We start from the raw sequence: 22,102 nt of genomic DNA, 5'->3' as shown, positions 1-22,102 counted from the left end.
TTTTATAAGCAGCCTACTGAAGTCCATTTATTGAGATACTACCAGCAAATAAATAGTGTTTAAAGCACATCCTTTTAAAAATAAATGAATGTAATGGTTCTAATTACTCCAAAACAACAACTGTAACATGAAATATAAACTGTAAGATATGCTTGATAATTCGTATCATGTAATTTGACTTTATGCTCTTGTTTGATTTTAAATAACTGATAATTCTATTGCTCAAAAACTGCCTAGAGGAGTTCTTTTCAAAGTCAGTGGTCTTTGGAACGTTCCACCCTCTATTTCAGGCATCTTCATTAACAAATACGATGCTTAATAGAAATTCCCAAACAGTTCTAGGAATCATGTCCATCTTAGCCACTAACTCCTGCGTCTGAGAGCTAATGACATCTGTTCCTCTCATCTACACTTTTCACAATTGTGCATTGTGGCCAGACCATAAACCATTTTCCTTAGGGAGCCACAGATCCTGGGAAATTTATCTTTTATCATCAAAACAGAAGAAATCTCAAAACTGTGTGACAGTAAAGCAGAATTTCTGACAAGTAAGAAAGTATAGAAAAGAAGAAAACAAGAGATGGTAAAAATTGTATTTTTTCTTCACTTATGTATTTGCCTCCAAGAAAATTGTTATTCTTTATTTAGTTTCCTTTTGTTTTGTCTTTCTACCTTATCTACTGCATAAATCATAGATGAATCTAACTTAGATTTATCACCCACAAGGCATCTAACTCAATTATCTGATCCCAGCTGTTGCAAAAGCTGTACAGTGCTTCTGTAAGATAGCACATCTTCAAGGGAAGTGTTTGATTTATCTAAAATAATAACAAGATCATGTACTGGAATCTGTTCTAAATTTCTTTTTCTTTTGAAATGAACCATCACATCGCATGAATAATGATCATGGTTTCCTCTGATAACACCAATATTTTCTTAGAACAGTACTTTAGGGTCTTGTTGACATTAAAATAAGTATGTTTGCCAAGAATTACAATGCAAAAAAAATTAGACTGATAAATACTACTTAAAAAATTAGTTTAAATGGTCAAATGACAGATCTGTTTACTTTCTCCTCTCCTCAAACACAAAATTTCTTTTGTTTTAATTTGACTTCAATATTTTTATTACACTCTGTGTAGTAACTACTTAGTAGTTAAATGTTCAGAGACCTAAGTAAAATGAAAAGGTTATTAAATATGATAGAGCAATTAAAATCTCTGTAAGTATTTTGAAATTACTAAAATTAATATCCTCATTTAATAGTTGCCTAGAACTCTTGTCATAAATGAAAATCACTGACCCTCAATGCTCAAGAGAATCCAAACAATTATTAATATATTACACATTTTAATATGAAGAACATTTATCAACATGCATGACTGCCCTTCAAGTGTATTTAAATAAGTTGCATTGAAAATTAAAATATCTTTGATCTGAAATTTCTCCATTTATATACACCAATCAAAACATGGTTTTCTTCTGAGACAGAAAGTGTCTCCATGCCTTAGTTGAAATCAATGCCTCTGTATGCCATTGACAATCACAGCTCAAAATGTTTTATACTGCCGATTTACCAACAAAACACTCTATTGGTTCAAAAATATAACATAGTACTTCTTGAATACTTATTCTCTTCATATAAGACATACAAAGAATGAATGGTGTGCAGTTATACATACATATTAGGAAAACAAGTGAATTTTTATTGCTATCTGAGTATTAACTGCTCAATTATAAAAATGTTCAACATTTATTTACATTTTAGTTACTTGGAACTATAACTCAAAATTTTCATGTACGTGCAATACAACAAAATCCTTTATCATCTTGGATAAATAGAAAGCCATTCCACCACTTTCCATGTCTTAAGTTAGAACATTTCTTGGTCAATATATCAATCATTATTCAATCAAAATTTCTAGTTTTCTATGCATATTGGGATGTTTATTAGCATACAAACTTTAAAAATATTATTTTCTTCCATTTTAACAGAATATTTTAGTACATTTGTATTTTGATAATTGTCTGTATATCCCAGTGTGATTGAATATGACCAAATTCACATATTAATAAATATATGGCAATAAATATGTCATTTTCTTGAAGTGACAAAATGTTAGTCAGGCATTCTATCATGGTGTTTATAAAAACACTGATTTACATTGTATATATTCATGAATTTCTTTAGTGATAAATGATGCCTGTTCAGCTTTAGATGGGATAATGATTGATATATAATGTAAAAAATTGTTGGATCCAGACCTATCTGCATGTTTGCAGGCTTTGATTTTTTTTTCAAACCTATTTTTAATAAAGGTTTTCAAACTCTTAGCTTCCCTCTTCTAGCTCACATCGACAGGCAGTGGAGAAAAGATGGTAAGTAGGACAAGAGAATGTGTACCTCTTTAGAATTAGTTCATTGAGATGATTTCAATCTCCATTTGTCAGGATACCAGCATTCCAGTTCAGTAGCATCAGAATATCAAATATGAATCAGCAGCAGTGGCAAGATCCAGCAAAAAATAGCCTAGCCTCTTCCAAATTGGCATGAATCAATGGGAGTTGTGAGCAGAACCAGCTCCTACACCACGAGAAGTTATCTGCTATGCCTCTCTCAATGAGGTGAAAATAAACTAAGATGCCTGACCAACAAAGCATTACAAGTCTAGCTATTCAAGTACACCATCATTGTCCACTGAGTCCTGTTTATACACTCTCTAAACATCACATGTCCTCTCACTGGTCTTACGTCAGCAAAACACCATATGGGTCTGCATCTGCAAAATACTACATGAGTTGGCCTCAGAAACTTATATTTAACATGTCTAAACCTATGACCATTCTAAAAATGACAGAACTGCAACAGAGAAGAAAATATGTCTCTTTAATTCAGTCCACCATTGTTCCTACACAGGGTCCTGGGTATGAAGGGGCAAGCTGTCACAACCAAATAACCACAAACATTCATTCATTAAAGGTGAGTTTTCTACAGTTTTAACTCATTTGATTCTTTTATGAGTTTATGTTCATTCTTACAGATATAATAAGGATAGTAATATCATACAAACTCTATGAATTAATTTGTGCAATAGATCTTGCCTTTTTGACAGCTTTGTGATGGGATTGGGTAAGTGTGTGATGCTTTGGAATGCAGGAGATTGATTGTTCCGGGGCGTAAATTCCAAGTTGTCTGCTGCAATTATATATGATGGCTAAACACACATTGCCCATGGAGATAGTGAATAAAACTTAAGTTCATCCTAGCATTCAAATCCAGGAAAGAGGGAAAGAATTAAAGTGCCAAAATAAAAACATATGAAAATAATAAATTATGAGGGGAGTCAGGAATATAAAAGACATGATAAGAGAATCCTAAATGCTCATTTGTTGGATGCTGAAACCATATGGAGAGCAACATGTAAATCATCAAGTATTCACTAAGTGCATAATGGCCACGTAGTGCTGTATCACACAAATATCATTTCAGGTCACGTTTACTTTTGCAAGGAATATTCTTATTTTTCTGAGTGATGGTTTTGGTTCCAGTGAAGATAGCACATGCAATTTCCTATGAGGGGAGCTACCAGGTGCTACTGACTTATAAATACTATTTGATTCTTGACCTTTTAAGGATAGTAGAGGATAAAAAGGCTTTCTTATATTATTACCCTTATGTAAGGAGATGATTAGTAAATTTAACTATTGTCATAGATCTTAAAAATAATATTAGCTTCAGGACTAAGCCACTACCTAAAAGACTATACATGGACTGACCCTGGACTCTGACCTCATAGGTAGCAATGAATATCCTAGTAAGAGCACCAGTGGAAGGGAAGCCCTGGGTCCTGCTAAGACTGAACCCCAGTGAACTAGACTGTCGGGGGAGGGCGGCAATGGGGGAGGGGGGAGGAACACCCATAAGGAAGGGGGGGGGGAAGGATGTTTGCCCGGAAACCGGAAAGGGAATAACACTTAAATGTACATAAGAAATACTCAAGTTAATAAAAAAATAAAAAATAAAAAAATAATATTAGCTAGGAACTATTATAAGCTGAATCAGTACTGTAAATAATGATTACACTTCACTAAACTAAATCTCAAGTCTTTGATTCTTCAGACAAGCTTTCTATACTAGGAACTTCTGACTAAATTGAAATGTTGCATTATTTTAAATTTAAAGCTAAATTACCACAATTTAGGAACACTTGATTAAGAATTCTTACCTGAACCCTGATTGCCTTCAATCAAGGATCAAGGGAGTACCACTCTGACCTTGTACCCTGATTGTGGGAAGTCTCCTCTGGAGCAGTCTGTACAAAAAGCACACGGAGGTAAAAAGCTCTCATGCCTTTGTTTTCTCTTATGCTCCTGTCTCTCAGTGTAATGGATTTTCCCCATTACCGCTAATGCTAATTTCTTCATTAACTTCAGAATTAATATTCAAGTATCCATTGTGTACCAAGAATCATGTCTGGAGGAAGATTCTTAGTTCTTGTTGCCAGAATGGTATACTGAGGCCATCGGCCTTGTGGAATGAGAAACTACTGGGTTGTCAGCCTCCCTAGTGCGATAGTATGACTATGGGTTTATTCTAACTTCCGAGCCCCCAAACCTTGAGTTTCCTGAATTCTCAAACTCTAGTTATGATTCTCCGATTGCTGTTTGAATGGAAATTCACCTATTAAATTCAATAACCTCTTTGGTTTCAGAGAACCCTCACTCATATATGACCATAATATCTGAAAAAGCAAAATAGGAAACAATAAAGAAAACAACCCGTATTATTAAACTTAAGACATCACCCTCAGAGTAGTCCTGACTCATTTAATAGTAATGAAACCGAGTTATGTAAAATGTGAAAGGAATAATGCAACTGCTATAAAAAATGCTGTTTTCTCATGTCCCAAACTTTTCCAGTGAAGATGTATCTTACACATGTCATCTAGGCCCAGAAATGGAACTCATGATGGACCAAAGTAAACTTTGCACCAAAGTCTAACTTCCTGGACCAATGTTCTTATCGGAGTGAGAAATTGGAGTGTGGTTGAATGGGTACTTATAAGAGCAGATAAGAATCAAAGGTAACTAAATCACTGGAAAAGACCACTCCCATATTGGTGACAACTCATGCAAATGGTAAACCTGGAACTCTCTGTACAAGTTCTATGCAGCTTAGTGTGCTGGAGAATGTCTTCTGGCTGGTACCTGGTCAGACTTTTGGTCCTAAGAAGTATTTACTTCTAGTTTCTATAAGCTGAAAGGGGCTGGACTAAATGTACAAGTTTCCCGTTTTCTAGAACGTCATATTTGTTGTCATGATCTTGAGGAAGTGATAGGGTTCAGAAAAACTGATATAGAACAAATAGAAACTTAGAATTTAGTCATCCTTTTAATTTCTCATAAAAGTTGGAAATGCTGTATCATTTTTATTAATCACTAAAACATCTGCAGAGTGTAGTCAAAATTACTGACCTAAGTACTACACTTTGCAGAAATTTTAGTGACTAACAAAAATGACTAAGCATCTGAAAGGCTGAGGCACAAAATAAAGCATGAGTCTACCTTGAGCTACACAGCAAGTACTCCTCTCAGGGAGTGAGCAGAAAAACCAAGCCAAAAACAAGTTTCTTTATCAATGATTTATCTCTATTTTATATTAGCTACGTGCAAATTGCAACCAAAGTTGTCATCTGCAAAGTCCATATCCAAGAATTCTGAGAAGAATTGTACTAAGAGACTTTTTATAAAATAGAAATATTTTGCCTTAATCAGTGTCATATGCATATGGTTTCCACATCTCCTTCCCAGCTCCCAAAATCAAAACCTTCCTATAACATTCTTGCAGCCACAATGTTATGGCCTTACTGTAGTAAAATAACCAATGGGAACACATGTTACCATAGGGTGAAATGGGATCTAAAACAGTGTAAAAGGCGAAGCCCATTGAGCTTAAGCTAAGTGTTTGGATATTAATTGAATGAGCTTTTGTAACACTAACTTGGTTCTTAGTAAAATGCCTGTGTCCTGTTTTCAGTCTGAAAAATCCCATTACACAGTTACAAAATAAAACAGCTTAAAATATTCCTAATAGTTAAGTAAATTTATAATACTATGTAGGGCAGCATTCACAATTATTCTTGGTTGAATGTGGACGGCAATGGGTTAGAAATTCATGATTCATGCTTTAAATTAGTTATATTAAACATCTTCCAACGTTTATTTTTAAAGAATACTAAATCTGTCACTTAAAATTAATAAAGCAATCTTTTGAGAGAGATATCTCATATGTCTTCTGTTGTATCTTCTTGCATGTTCAGTTAAGAGTAAGTGAGAGGGGTGGAGAGATGGCACAGCAGTTAAAGGCTAGGCTCACAACCGAACCTCAAAGAATAAATATGTAGCATGAAATACTAAAAACGCACCGGTCCCACACTATTCTGAGCACTGGTAGGCCACATGGCACCAGTGGGCTGTTTTCATCCTAGCAGATTCTCTGGCCTAGAGCTCCAGAAAACTCTCCACCCAATTCACTACGTTCCCATGGCGGGTCAGTACTACGCCAGCCCCAAGCATCCAGATTCTGCCACTGACTGGGGTGCCCAGCAGTTCTTTTAAACAGGAACAATTCTCGGTCAGAGTATTTTCTGTGGGATGGCAACCCCAATCCTCGACTTGATGCCATGTACTTCTCCTGGAGGTGAACTCTACAAGTTTTATCTCCCCCGTGTTGGGAATTTCATCTAATGTTTCTATGTTTGAGTCCTGAGAATCTCTCACCTCCCAGGTTTCTTGTATATTCTAGATGGTCTCCCCTACTTCAAACTTTCTGAGGTTGCCTATTTCCATTCTTTCTGAATGGACTTGACTCCTGTTTATACCCCACAAATAACTGATCATGTTCCTCTTTTCCCCTCCTTCTCCCCTTTCCCATTCATGTTCCCCCCCTCCCTCTGCCCTCTGTGATTGCTTTCTTCTCCCTCCCCATTGGGACTGAGCCATCCTTAGTTGGACCCTTCTGCTTGTTAATCTTCGTGAGTTCTGTGCATTGTATACTGGATATTCTGTAAGTTTTTGGCTAATATCCACTTATTAGTGAGCACATCCCATGCATGTACTTTTCAGTCTGTTACCTCACTCAGGATGATATTTTCTAGTCCCATCCATTTGCCTACAATACTCAGAATGCCCTTGTTCTTAATACCTGAGTAGTAGTGCATTGTATAAATGAATCACATTTTCAGTATCCAGTATTTCACTGTGGGACATCTGCATTTTTTTCCAGCTTTCGGCTATAGCAAATAAGGCCACTATAAACATAGTAGAACATGTACTCCTGTGGCATGGTAGGGTGTCTTTTGAGTAAATGCGCAAGAGTGGTAGAGCAGGGTCTTCAGGTAGAACTATATGTTGAATCTCAGGGTAGTTTTGATTTGCATTTCCCTGATGACTAAGGTCTTTGAACATTTCTTTCATTGTTTCTTGGCCATTTGAGATTCAACTGTTGTGAATTCTCCATTTAGCTCTACAAAGGGCAAAAGGACTGAGAAAGAAAATAGGAGAACAATATCCGTCATAATCATCTAGATAATATAAAATATCTTGGGGTAACTCTAACCAAACAAGTGAAAGTTCTCTATGATAAGATCTTCAAGTCTCTTAAGAAAGAAATGTTAAAAAGACTTCAGCAAATGGAGAGGTCTTTCTTCAATGCAAATGGATTGGTAGAAATAACATAGTAAACATGGCCATGAATGCCACTGGTAGAAAACTACAAGGTATTAGCTCTCAGCCCTAGCACTTTGCGATTATAATTAATCCTAATGGTTTAGATTACATACCTTAAGAATTGGAAATTACTAATTAGAGTTGAGCATGGTAAATTGTAAATCCATGTGCTAATGTTCTTTTTCATAAAATGAAGGCTAGTTGTTCTGAACATATGTAAGCAGTGAGTATCATCAGCAATGTCACCTTTTCCATATTAAAATATCTCATTGATATACTTTAAATTGAAATTTAATCTCTTTATATTACATTAGTCAAGTAGCTATTTTTCAACTCTCTCTGCATATCCCTCTCTCCTTCCCCATACATGTTTCATGTGCATGCTTGTAAGTCAGGGTACAACTTCCAAAAACTATCTCCTCCTTCCACTGTTTGGATTCTGTGATTAAATTCAGGCTGTCAGAATTGGGGAAATTCACACTGATCTACTGAGCCATCTTACTGGCAATGGCTGATGAATTTTATAGTAGAAACTGGTTAAACATTATAAAGTATACATGTATTATATGTTACATATCAGGAGACAGAAACTGAGAATAATGGCCATATGAACATGAGCCACATTGCTTTATCTAAGCATCTTAAGTTTTAAAGAGCACAATTATTCAGCATAAACTATTTAACTGATAGAAAAAAATGTAAAATAAAAAGAGGAAGCCAAGGCATCAAGTGAGGGATGGGGTTGCCATCCCACACTCAAAACTCTGACCCGTAATTCTTCCTGTCTGAAAAAACTGCAGAGATGGAAAGGGAGATGAGCCTGAGGAAAAGAAGGTTAAGTAACAGATCCAAAATCAGATACAGCTCAAGGGGACTTTCCAAGTCCTGACACTATTACTGAGGCTATGGAGCACCTATTATTAAATAGAGACCTATTATGACTGTCCTCCAAAAGACTCAACAAGCTGCTGAAAGATTCAAATGTAGATATTTGCACCCAATCGATGGACAGAAGCTGCTGACCCATGTGGTTGAATTATGCAAAAGGTGAGAGAAGCTGAGGAGGAAGATGACCCTGTAGGAGGACTCTCAGTCTTAATTAACCTGGACCCCTGAGGTCTCTCAGACACAGGATCATCAACCAGGCAGCATACACCAGCTGACATGAGGCCCCCAACGTATATACAGCTGAGGACTACTGGGTCTGGGTTCGATCAGAAACGATGTGCCTTACCCTCAAGAGAGTGGAGGTCTCAGGGAATTTGAATTCTGGTTGGCAGTGAAGACATCCTGATGGAGACAAGGGGCATGGAAGAGGTGTGGGATGATGAACAGTTGGAACATGGACCAGGAGGGGAATAAAATCTGGAGGTTAAAAAAAAGCAAAGAATATTAAATAAAAAAATAACAACTGAAAAAAGAATTTAAAAGCAGGTAAAAGAATTTGAACAAAGATACATTACATAAAGCAACATGACAGAGAAATGTTTTGCTTAAACAAAAATACATCCTGCTTTTCCTTGTTAACCACAGTGGAAGCCCCCAGTACCACAGTTTACTTCATCCTTCTTCATAATAGATTGTTTTCACCACATCCGTTCTTCACTCTAGAAAACAATTTATCTGTAAATTGGTAACTACACTGGATAACTTTGTTTTCTGTGGAGCTCAGCCTAGTAATTTAAATAATAATCTTTTACATTGACACATTCATTTCCTGCTCAAAGAGGCATAACCTCAGCTGGACATTTTATAATTTGGTAGCTTTTACAGGCACCTCCCTTACCCAGACATCTGTAGGTAAGTTGTAGGATGGAAAACTATTGAAACTCATCTAAATGTGTCGATTTACAAATATCATCACAGCCGTCAAACTGCTATAGAAGGTGAGTGTTAGTTTTTGTAATAATCGAGGCTCCCCCTCGATTTTATATGTTTATATTAAATATATGAAGCATTTGGTCTACGTTTCTGGGTATGGTCATCATTCAGCTACTGCTGATATTATTTCTTCAGATGCATTCCTCTGAAATACATCACTACTACCACAGTAGTCTGCATTAATGAAGCTTATGTTCTAATTCTACTACTGTTCTTAAAACAATCCTTAATTCTTTTAAAGGTTTTAAGTGGCCGACTGTGTGAAAGAATGTCAATGTAACTGTTTCATACTCAAAATTATGTCACAAAAATATAGTCTTTCGTGGAAAGTGATTATAATTAATGTTGCTCAAAAGTAACATATCAGTAAATGCACTATTTTCAAAATAAATTCTTCAAAAATAAATACATAGATCTTATATTTTATACTATTAAAATACATCTAACAATTGAAAAATTGTGCAGTATTTATTTAAACCCTCAAAAACCAACAAAAAACACCAACATAAACTTTCTGTGACATGCTACACTTAGCATTTCTTATTCCTAAGCATAACCAAGATAAACTTCCAGTCTGTCCCATGTCATGTCATAAAAAATGGAGCACCAAAGTGCAATAGATGCCTTTTTTTATATATATAACACACTTGGAGATTGTCATATTTATAGCCTATCAACATGCATTGGGAAGATTATGGGTTACCAGGATTAGGATTAAGAAATAACAATTTAGGTTACTATTAAATTTGCCATATAGAGTGGTAGTAGTTATTTAAAAGAGGGGTAATGATGATTGTGCCTACTACTGGCAATTATAGACTACATAAGGTAAGGGAAAGTTACATTGTATTTTGGCTTCGTAAAACAACCTCACAGTATCTGCATTCCTCAATCAAATATGAATTTAGTGTCCTTCTGTGTAAGTTAATTAATCATGAGATAATGGATACTATTATATTCTACCACCTTTGAACATTAAATAACTACATTTTTAAACAATGACTTCATCAAAAAGGTGATGTACTGCTTCCCTGATTATCTGGAGTCTAACTGAAGCAAAGTAGAAGTAATCTATAAAATGTTTTTCTAACGACTTTGCACACTGCAGTTAGTTCTGAATTTTCCAATTTTAGTACCAAGTACCAAAAACCAAACCAAACCAAACCAAATTAAACAAACAAAAACCAAATCAATCCAAAACCCATACCAAACCAAAACAATTCAAAACTCATTTAGGCCACCTGTGGTGGGACAAATTCTTCTTATAAAATAGAGATCTTTGCTCCAGATCATTAACATTGATGAGAAAACATTAACATAATTTTCAGTAATGTGTATAAAACAGTCTCAATAAATATTTCTCTCCAAACAAATAAAGGAATGAACATACTGTGCCCAAAGTTTTATTTCTGATAAGAGAGTATCTTTCCTTGATTTTGAGTGCTCTGATATTTTGTAAAAAGTTGGCAGAGTTTATATTACTTCCTCCCAGCATGATCCATTTGCTCTCTTAATTCCTAGCCATTTTAATTGAGGCTAAAATTCTAAATTGTTTTCCAATGTGTCCTTCAGTAGCATATTGTTTCCCTAGCCAATCCATACACCATTGTTTTTGTTTCTACAGCAATCCATTATTATCACTTGGCTAAGCAAACACAGCTGGGTAGTAATGAATGGACTTCTTACATTTATAGATAAACTTAGCTATAATGTTGCTCTACAGCTCATTCTCTGAGACAGAAAAGCCACATAATAATTCGACTTTTCAATCTAGCCTCACAAAGACATATTATAATGTTGCAGCAAGGGCAATTATATAAATGATCACTTGATTTTATTTTAACTGCAAATGGATATACTAGATAGGAAGAAGACTATAAATAGTAGTCCTCCCACTATGTTCCCCTAACGAGTTTTAATTTTAAATAAAATACAACTGCATCATCTTCACTTTTCTCCCTCTAAGAACTCCCAGTCTCCCCTACTCATCACAAATCCATGGCTTCTATTTCATAATTATAAATGTTGCATGTAACATACAACTATATACATGTAACATACATATTAGACTTTTCAATGTAGCCCAGGCTGACATCAAATTCAGAGTTTTCTTATCTCATCCTTCGGAAGTCAAAAATTATAGAATTATAGATATAAACCACTATGCCTGACTACCTGACAACCAAACCTTTTCTAAATAAATTAAATGTAAAAACTAACTTAGCAGATTATGTGTGTGTATGTGTGTGTGTATAATAAAAATTAATAATTTTACAAAGCAGAGGCCATGGCTGAGACAGAGGAAGATATATATATATATATATATTTGTATGAGTGTTTTCTCTGTTGTCTAGTTACACCATACACTTTGAGTAATCCAAAAATTCATATTAAAAATATGAAATATTCATATAAAAATATAGATTTTGCTGGGATTAATTTTTATTTTCTAATATTTTTACATCATTCAAATAATGTATGGTGTTTAATTTTATTATTGGAGAATCCAACTCTGAAATAGTTTAATGCTAATATAGGAAAGACAAGTGTATGGTTATTGCTTGATAATTTACTAATTAAAGCCTTCACATACTAAAATGACAAATCTAAATTACATGTTTCCCTTTACTTAATTTATGTGATATGGATAAGTATTAGCACCACTGCACCAAATATGTGTGTGGAGATCAGATGATACTCTCAGAGAGTATGTTCTTTCTTTTTACTGTGGAGATTCTTGTGATTCAACTCTGTTCAGGGTATCTAACAAGCACCACTATCCACTGAGAAATCCCATCAAAAACAAAGATAAAATTTTAAAATTATTGCTTGCAAATGCTAGAAATAAGGTACATGTGTCAGGACTTTTATGGTTTGTTAAAATTTAAATGCTGTTTAACCACATTGAGCTCCAGTCTGAAGGTTCTTGCATTGTAATCAATTAACTTTTCATGCTCAGTTAATACTGGCACTTGCGAGCCTGATTATTTGAACATACAGAAAGCTCAGGTTTCCATTTACACTGTCTTTACACAAAAACATTTTCAGTAACCAGACCAGAAGCCACACACAAGTCAAACTGATAAGGTGCTGTTGGGTTTTCCATCAGTTTCGAGTTGTCATACTGTTATCTATTAAATAAAAACAGTAGAATCAATCCTGCCAAGGAACTCCCACTAGAGTGCCCCCCAAAAATCAGGAATAGCATTGGCTCATTCTCAGTAAATCTTGGGCTTTCTTTCTTTTCGGTTTTTAAACCTGTGTGTTGAAGGTAGCCTTCTTCCTGTGTGTTTAGAAGTGCAATTCTTTCTTTGCACATATTCCAAGAAAAAAAGATGTGCAAATACCCGAGAAACAATTAACCTTGCTGCAGTTCTGTTTGGCTATTGGTTTGTTTCAACTTTACTATATATGACTGGAGTTTAGGCCAAAGGTACTACTTTTGCAAGCCGCAGTAGCTAGGTGTGGAGATGACTCTTAATATGGCAATTAAGTTAATTAAAATAAATGAAAGTCCTGAGCAGCAGAGGAAAGTGTTTAAAATCAAGTTAGCATTTGGGAGGATCATATATTGAGGGGTAGTGATTCTAAATATGTTCCCTGAGTAGAAGAATGTGTTTTATATTTAGGTAAAAAAAGAATTAGAGGGGTTGGGGATTTAGCTCAGTGGTAGAGCGCTTGCCTAGCAAACGCAAGGCCCTGGGTTCGGTCCCCAGCTCCGAAAAAAATAAAAAGAAAAAAAAAGAATTAGATATAATGGAGTTAGTGATGTTTACAATAAAGAAAACATGTTCAAATTATGTTGAATAGTAGATGGTTGCCTCCCATTTTTACTGAAAATTGGTATGAAAACATTCTGGTTTTCAAGGACAATTCCTTCTCAAGTAAGGACTTACATTCTGCAAGGTAATCATGGGCACCTGCACTTTTCAAGATGTGGGATGTCCAACAGATTTTGGTGTTTCTGGATTCCTAGCTGACTATAGCTTTAGTACAATGACTAGGAATTTCATTGTCACATTAGAGGTTATGATACAGGACATTAAAAAGATGCTGACATAAAAATGCCAGGTCACTCTTTGGGCATTTCATTTGGAAATTGCATGGAGCAGGTGAGCTATTCATGAGTTTCAAAATAGATTCTCCATAGAGATGATCACCAGGAAAACATGTAGGTGTAAACAGGTTACTAGATGTAAATGAAACAGAGGCAAGGCCAAAGACATGTTGCCAGGATCTCACACTGCTGCCATCTCCTGTATGGTCCCAAAATGGGCTTGATGCGGTCAGCAAAACTGAGTGCTCTGCCCCCACCATAAAGCCATTTAAACCAACTCAAAGCACTGTTATCTTCACTTAAAATTCGTTCATTCTATTTTTACAAGATTTTACCAATCTATTATTATATTATATCTATATTGCTGTGATGGCTGATCTTAGTTGTCAACACATATGAGGGAAGACTCTTAGTCTCTCATTTAAGACATAGACTCATAATATCACACCTGGAATACCATATAATGAACTTGGAGAAAGGAAGTGCATTCTGTTTGCTTGCTCCCATTATCCTGGCAAGTTTACCTATTTTGAGCCATGCTTATGCTGGTATTACAATCTGCTTCCCAGAAATTCAAATAGAGACTGAGAACTGGTAGCACTTTTGGTTCTCTTTGGTCTTCAGCACCAAATTGGTCATAAAGAGAAATCTAGTATCCTACACTGAACAACTACCAATTACTTGTCCTTCCCATCAGGAGACTGCCATTGTTGGATTACACTGACAACAATCTTTTGTCTCTCTACTTTCTCTCTTTTGCTCAATTATCTCTCATATATATATATATATATATATATATATATATATATATACATATATACATATATAATGAAATACTCATCAAATCCTAACTCAATTCTGCAGAGAGATATAAAGGGTAATTCTCATATTCATTTAGAACAACAACATAAAAACAGTTATAGCAAAATCTATTTTCAACATTAAGACACCTACTATGGGAATCACCATGTCCATCCTCAAACTCTACTACAGAGTAATAGTTATAAAAACTACATGATTTTGGTACAGAGAGAGGCAGGTAGATCAATGGAATAGAATTGAAGACCCAGTAATGAACCCACATATCTATGGACACTTGATCTTTCACAAACCATCTGCGGAAAAAAGTCAACATATTCAAGAAGTGGTGCTGGCTCTAGTGGTGATCTACATGAAAAGGAAATGAAAATTGACCCATTCTTATCAACTTGTACAAAGCTCAAGTCCAAGTGTATGAAAGACTTTCACATAAAACCAGGTGCATTGAATCTGTTAGAAGAGAAATTGAGAAAGATTGTTGAACACATCAACACAGGGAAAAATTTCCTGAACACAACACCAGATTCTAAGATGAACTATAGACCAATGGGTTCTCAAAAATTGAAAAGCTTTTGTAAGGCAAAGGACACTGTCAGTAGGACAAAAGGACAACCTATAGATTTTTTCCCAATCCTATATCCTATATCCAATATGTACAAAGAATTCAAGAAGTTAGACTAAGTTAGAGAACCACATAACCCTACTTAAACATGGGGTACAGAGATAAACAAAGAATTCTCAACTGAGGAAACTCAAATGGTCCAGAAGCACTGAAAGAAATGTTCAACATCCTTAGTCATCAGGAAAATGCAAATCAAAAAAGCCCTGAAATTACACCTCACATGAGTCAGAATGGCTAAGATCAAAAACTCAGGTGACTATCGGTGCTGGCTAGGATATGGAGAACGAGGAACATTCTTCCATTTTTATTGGGATTGCAAGTTTGTACAACCACTCTGGAATCAGTCTGGTGGTTCCACAGAAAATTGGAAATAGTACTACCTGAGGACCCAGCCATACTACTCCTGGGCACATACCTAAATGATGCTCCAACATGTCACAAGGACACATGATCCACTTTTTTTTAAGTAGCCTTGTTTATAATAGCCAGAAACTGGAAACGACCCAGATGTTCCTCAACAGAAGAATGGATACAGAAAATGTTGTGTATTTACATTTACACAAAGGAATACTACTCAGCAATTAAAAACATTGAATTCATGAAATTTGCCGGCAAGTGGATGGCACTAGAAAATATCATTCTGAGTGAGGTAACCCAGTCACAAAAGAACACACATGATATTTAATCACTGATAAGTGAATAGTTTGGACAAAGCTAAGAATATCCATGATACAACTCACAAACCATATGAATCTTAAGATGTAGAAAGTCCAAAGTATGGATACTTCAGTCCTACTTAGAGATGGAACAAAATTATCATAGGAGTTAGAAGGTGGAAGGGACTTGGGAAGAAGGGAGGAGGGTTAATGGAAAAGGGGACAGGATCAGGTGTGGGAGGAGACAGGAAATATACAGAGGTTCAGAAAATTCAAAAAAGATGTGTAGCAATGGGGGATGGGGAACTGAGGGTAACCTCCAGAAAGTCCCAGATTTCAGGAATACAAGCGGCTCTCAGGACCCAATGGGGATGAGATTAACTAAAATATCCATCAAAGGGGAGAGAGAACCTCTAGAGACCATGACTAGAGGTTAGGCTTGGCCTCCTTGAGGGATGGAGCCACTCACCATCTCTAAAATATTAACACAGAATTGTTCCTGTCCAAAGTTAAATATAGGAACAAGAGTGGAGCAGAGATTGAGGGAACAACCATCCAAAAACTACCCCACCTGGGGTTTCATCCCATATGCAGGCAACAAACCCAGTCACTGTTGCTTATACCTAGAAGTGCTTGCTGACAGGAGCCTGATGTAGCTGTTTCCTGAGAGGCTCTTCCTCAGACTTACTAATACAGACATGTATGCTTGCAGGGAACCATTGAATTGAGCACTGAGACCCCAATTAAGGAGTTAGGGGAAGGACTGAAGGCGCTTAAAATTTTTGCAACGTCATAGGAAGAACAGCAATATCATCCAACCACAATCCCCAGAGATTTGAGTGATGAAACCACCAACCAGAGAATATATATGAAGGGATCCATGGCTTCAGAAGCATATGTAGCAGAGGATGACCTGATCTGGCATCAGTAGTAGGGGAGGCTCTTGATCCTTTGAGGACTCGATGCCCCAGCATAGGGGAATTCTAGGACAGTGAGGAGGGAGTTGGGATTAGGTGGGGAAACATCCTAATAGAAATAGGAGGAATGGGATAGGAGATTTCCAGATGGAATCCAGGAAGGGGAATATTATTTGAATTGTCAATAAATAAAATAACCAATATATAATTTTTAAAAAAATGCTTGATATTTAGTCACTTGAGAATTCAATTGTCCTTCGGCTATCAGAAATAATGGATATGGGAAGTGTCTACCCCATTTATTCATTATTTTAATATGGTTACTTTCTAATGAATAATTAGGGGTAGAATAAGTTGATTGTGTTGGTTATACTTGGAAAACCTGGCTGACTTCAACTGTTTTCTCCAGGTTCCACCCTACCTGCAAAATTGCTTTAAAGTTCTTGTTTATTTAGCTGTGTACAACTGATAGAACAGTAGTTACAGTATTTCTAAATTGGGTTATAATTCTTGTTCTCAAAATCTAACCAGATTTATCTCTACTTCCATTTAATGTAACTTTTTTCATGAGTAGACCTGTTAAATTTCAGAGATTATTGTATTACATAGATTCATAGAAAGTAGATTGCTATATGTATTGTACTTTGTATGAATTCACACATTAAATTTACTCAAAATTATGCTATTATTAGCATTTATTCTTGTTATGTGTGCTTGCATTTGCAAAATTAAGCAAGTTGGAGTATATTCAATAAAACAAACCAAGGCAACTTGATATTAAAATCTTGAACTGAAAAAATAAATGCCCAGTGTCTTCAATCACAGAAAAAGGAAGAATGTGGCGCTGACTTCTGATGCTGTGCACCAAAATAAAATTACATATATATCAACCATGGGGAAATTGGAGTTCTGTGAAAATGTTTCTCTGAATGTGAAATTAATACAATATATTTTGCTGAAACATTTACTACAAAATGTGGTAGAGCCTGTACTGCCTAGCAGCATCTGAAATCTCTTAACCTCATCGATGCATTCGGCTCAATTTCCAACTAATTAGGGAGTGTCTGCAGCTCTAAGGATCATGGAAACTTGTTCAGTTATTAAATGACTGAGGGGAGAAAAGCCTTCTACAATTCTGAAAGGACTCTCCTATGAGTAAGAAAAAAAGAAAATCTTTGTCACAGCATTTTAAAATATTCATTCGATTACAAAGCAAATTAAATTAGAGAAATTTGTAGTTAAATATTCTTTATAATTTTCACATTAGGCATCAGTGTCATGATAGAAAAATAGTTGCAAACTATTTTACATTTGTGTTATTATTATTTCTGTGTCTAAGATAATTGAGTAATGTACATCAGGACAAATAAGTTGGTAAAATTGTTTTTCAGAAGTAAAATAGGCAAAGCTCGAAGTTTATATTTGGTTAAGGAAAGTAAAACTTATTCCTGGATGTGGAGACACCCTACCTACCCACCCATGACATGCTATTGCTAACTCTCCCAAAGTCAATCTAAGATGTCACCTAAAGTGTCAGGAATATTATTACTATATTGAGTTATAGCCCCATCTTCACTACCTTTATTTGAAAAAAATAAGATTTGGCTATAGAATTGGAAAAACACATGGATCTTAATCTTCCTAAGATGCACCCTATATTGTCGTTCATTAATAATTTGAAGAAACATTTGACAAAATCCTTTCCTTTAGAATTACTATTTAAGCATTCATTATTTTCATGAGAGACACAGATACAGAACAGAGGCAGACTGGGAGACAAAGACAATAAGAAAGACAGATAGATGGACAGACTGAACACCTGGTCCTCTGAAATCTTTTGGATGTCAGAGGATAACTGCTTTTGAATATTAGTTTCACTTTCCAGAAAGAAATACAGGCATTAAAGAACTAAGGTCTTAACCGAGAATGTGCAACAAAGGAATCTCTAATGTCTGAGAAGCACCTAAAGAAATGCTCAAAGTTCTTAGCGATCAGAGAACTGCAAATCAAAATGACCCTGAGATTCCAACTTATACCAATCAGAATAAGTAAGATCAAAACCTCAGGTGACAACACATGTTGGCGTGGTTGTGGAGAAAGAAGAACACTCCTCTGTCGCTGATGATATTGCAAACTGGTACAACCATTCTGGAAATCAATTTGGGTGTTGCTCAGAAAATTGGAAATAGATCCACCTGATGACGCAGAAATACCACTCTTGGGAATATACCCAAAAGATGAAATCTACAAAACTCAAAAAGGTCAACAACCTGAAGGGCCCAAATGAGGATGCTTTAGTCTCACTTATAAGGGAGAAGAAAGCAACCACAAGTGGGAGATAAAGAGGAACTACAGAGGGAAAGAGGACTGGGCTGGTGGTGGTGGTGGTGGGGGCATGATAAGTTATTGGGTAGGGAAAAAGAACTGAAGACCTAAGGTCCAGCAAAAAGAATGGGAACAGGCAACCTCAAGAGGTATGAGATTTGGAGAACCCTCTGGAATGTCCCAGAAATCTGGGAGATGAGAGACCCTCAGGACTCAAATTTAAGAACCCTAAACGAAGTGTTCCTACAGTGGGGTGACAGAACTTGTAGACTCATCTCTAACAGAATGATGGGGTATCAAGTGTGGGATGGGGTTGCCGTACCACAGTCAAGACTCTGACCCATAATTGTTCCTGTCTGAAAGAACTGCAGAGATGGAAATGGAGAAGAGCCTGAGGAAAAGGAGGTCCAGCAAGAGGCCGAAAGTGGGATCCAGCTCAAGGGGAGGTTCATAGGCCCATCATTCTTACTGAGACTTTGGAGCACTCCCAAAAAGAGACCTATCATGACTACCCTCCAAAATACCCAACAAACAGCTGAACGATTCAGATGCAGACATTTGCACCTAACCAATGAACAGAAGATACTGACCCATGTGGCTGAATTAGGGAAAAGCTGGAGGAAGCTTAGTAGGAGGGAGACCCTCTAAGATGACCAGCTGTCTCAATTGAACCTGGACCACCAAGATCTCTCAGACAGTGGATCAACAACCAGGAAGCATACACCAGCTGACATAAGGCTCCTAACACATATACAACAGAGGACTGGCAGATCTGGGTTCAGTCACAGAAGCTGCACCTTATCCTCAAGAGACTGGAAGCCCCAGGGAATTTAGGTGTCTGTTGGGGATTGGGGTGGGGTGGGGTGGGGACATCCTCATAGAGAGAAGGGGATGGGATGGGGTAGAGGTATAGGATATGGAACAGTCAGAGGGTGGACTGTGAGGGGAATAAAATCTGGATTGTCAAAAATAAATAAATAAAAAGTGAAAAAAATAATTAAAAGAAATAAGAACAAAGATCACGAGGTTTTGATGGCAAATATCTTTCTCACTGAGCCATCTCCTCAAGATGCCACTTAAATTTTTCTTCTTGCTTGTTATAAATGATGAAGACAGTCATTCTAATGTGTAGTACTGTTCTATACGCAGAATAGGTAAAACTGAGCATAATGTCAACGGGATAAAGTGTGCATTTGTGAAAGTGTTTTAGGGAAAGTGAGTGTTAGCAGGATGATATAGAGAAAAAGAATAATAAAACAGGTTTTAAAAGATGAATGTAGTCACTGAAGAGAATGTTCAGAGGTTAAGAACAACATTAACAACAGGATGCTCACAACTGCCTAAATATCCAACTTCAGACTTTACTTTTTATGGCCACCTGCACACATGCACTGATATAGACAGAGGAATACACCTAAAATAAATTTCAAAGGAAAAAACTTAAATTTAAATATACATATACTATCATCTAAGTCAGAATAAACATGACAGTATCAAGTGTATAGGGACGAATAAGCAAGCTATGAATTGTGTTATATGTCTTAATTTTTCATTACAGAAAAAGCAAGAGTAGAGCCTTCATGAAACAATGGTAAGAAAACAAAGATCCTCTGGAAGAAATCACCTTACAAACAATCTAACAAAAGTTTTACACGTCCAGAAAGTTGATTGCAGAAGTCTGAAAGCCAGTGATAGATAGGTTTAGGCTCAAACTAACAGAAGACAAAAAGATCCAATCATGATGAGTAAAAGTGCAAGAGAATTGGAATCACCTCACTCCCTTACAGGCAGAAATTTAACTTATCCCAACCTGTATCTAAGGAGAATCTCTATAATGGATAGAACGTCTCTCTTGCTAAATTAATGGTGCTGTGAAAGATTGTTCAGGTCATGTTAAACCATTCAATTATTTGGATAAAGTCCCAAATAGCAATATTTCATTCTTAAATTAAATTGTGACTTTAGTAGACATTAGCTAAATGAGACACTGCAACACTTTCTTTTGTATAATAAATCAAATTTTATGTTAACTATGTGAAACATTGTTATATAGCATGTATTACTTAATGCTTCAATCTAATATATATTAGATAAAAGAACATTTCTTTTGTAATGTTATTTCACCTACACCAAAAAGCATTTCTTACTTAAGTCAATTATGTAATACATAAAAGCATTCTAAGTTTAGACTAGCTTGGGAAAATTATATTATTCATTAAAGGTGTAGAAACAAAGGAACACAGACATGTTTAAAATATTGGTGTAATGGTTGAGGAGAAGATATTAAGAGTAATGTCAACCACTGCTGCTAACAGTCAACATGACTGAAATCATGCCTGATATTTAAAACCAATCAACTATTCAGGACTAGTGAAATCATCCAGATAATATGTAATTTTATTCTAAACATGTATCCTTAAACCCATAGCCCTTGCTTCTCATCAAGAAAAGTACTTTTTGCTATAAAAAGAGACCGATAGAGAAAAATACAACCAAAGAAAATAGAGTTGTGGAGGTTGGTTCTAACAGATACATAGACAAAGCAATTCCTGAGTCAAAGTATAATTTCAGTATATGGGGGAAAATGATTATAAGAGCCAGAGAAACAGGAAGTTTGCTATGAGATTGTGTCTTGTAGTAAGGTCAGAAGATACACATATAAGGTCTCACCAAACTGATTATGCAAACCTGTGCTGAACAAGACCAATAACCATAGACATGCCCAAGTGCATGGAGAAAAGCTAAGAGTCCTGAACCCTGGAAAAGGGATAACACATGAAATAATGATTAGAGTCAAAGAAATATATTTCATCTGGGAAGACCTCACAAAATCTTTATCCAATAATAAATGGATTTCAGTTCTGAAAAAGAAATAAAACTTATATGATACAAGCTTACCAGGTTGTACTCATGTATTTAGTAGATAATCAGTTCCACTTTACATTCTTCATCCAAATCCTCACATAGACTACTACTTGTACTCGACTCTTGATGACCTTTTTCCACATATACATATATATGAAAAATATGATTAATAGCCCAGCAAACCACTAAACTGTGAACAGAATTAGAGGAAGGATTGAAAGAGTTGAAGGAG

Source organism: Rattus rattus, chromosome 10, assembly GCF_011064425.1.
Source record: "Rattus rattus isolate New Zealand chromosome 10, Rrattus_CSIRO_v1, whole genome shotgun sequence".
In the NCBI taxonomy this organism is placed as follows: Eukaryota; Metazoa; Chordata; class Mammalia; order Rodentia; family Muridae; genus Rattus; species Rattus rattus.
The sequence above is the reverse complement of the archived record's forward strand: the minus strand, read 5'-3'. Positions refer to the sequence as shown.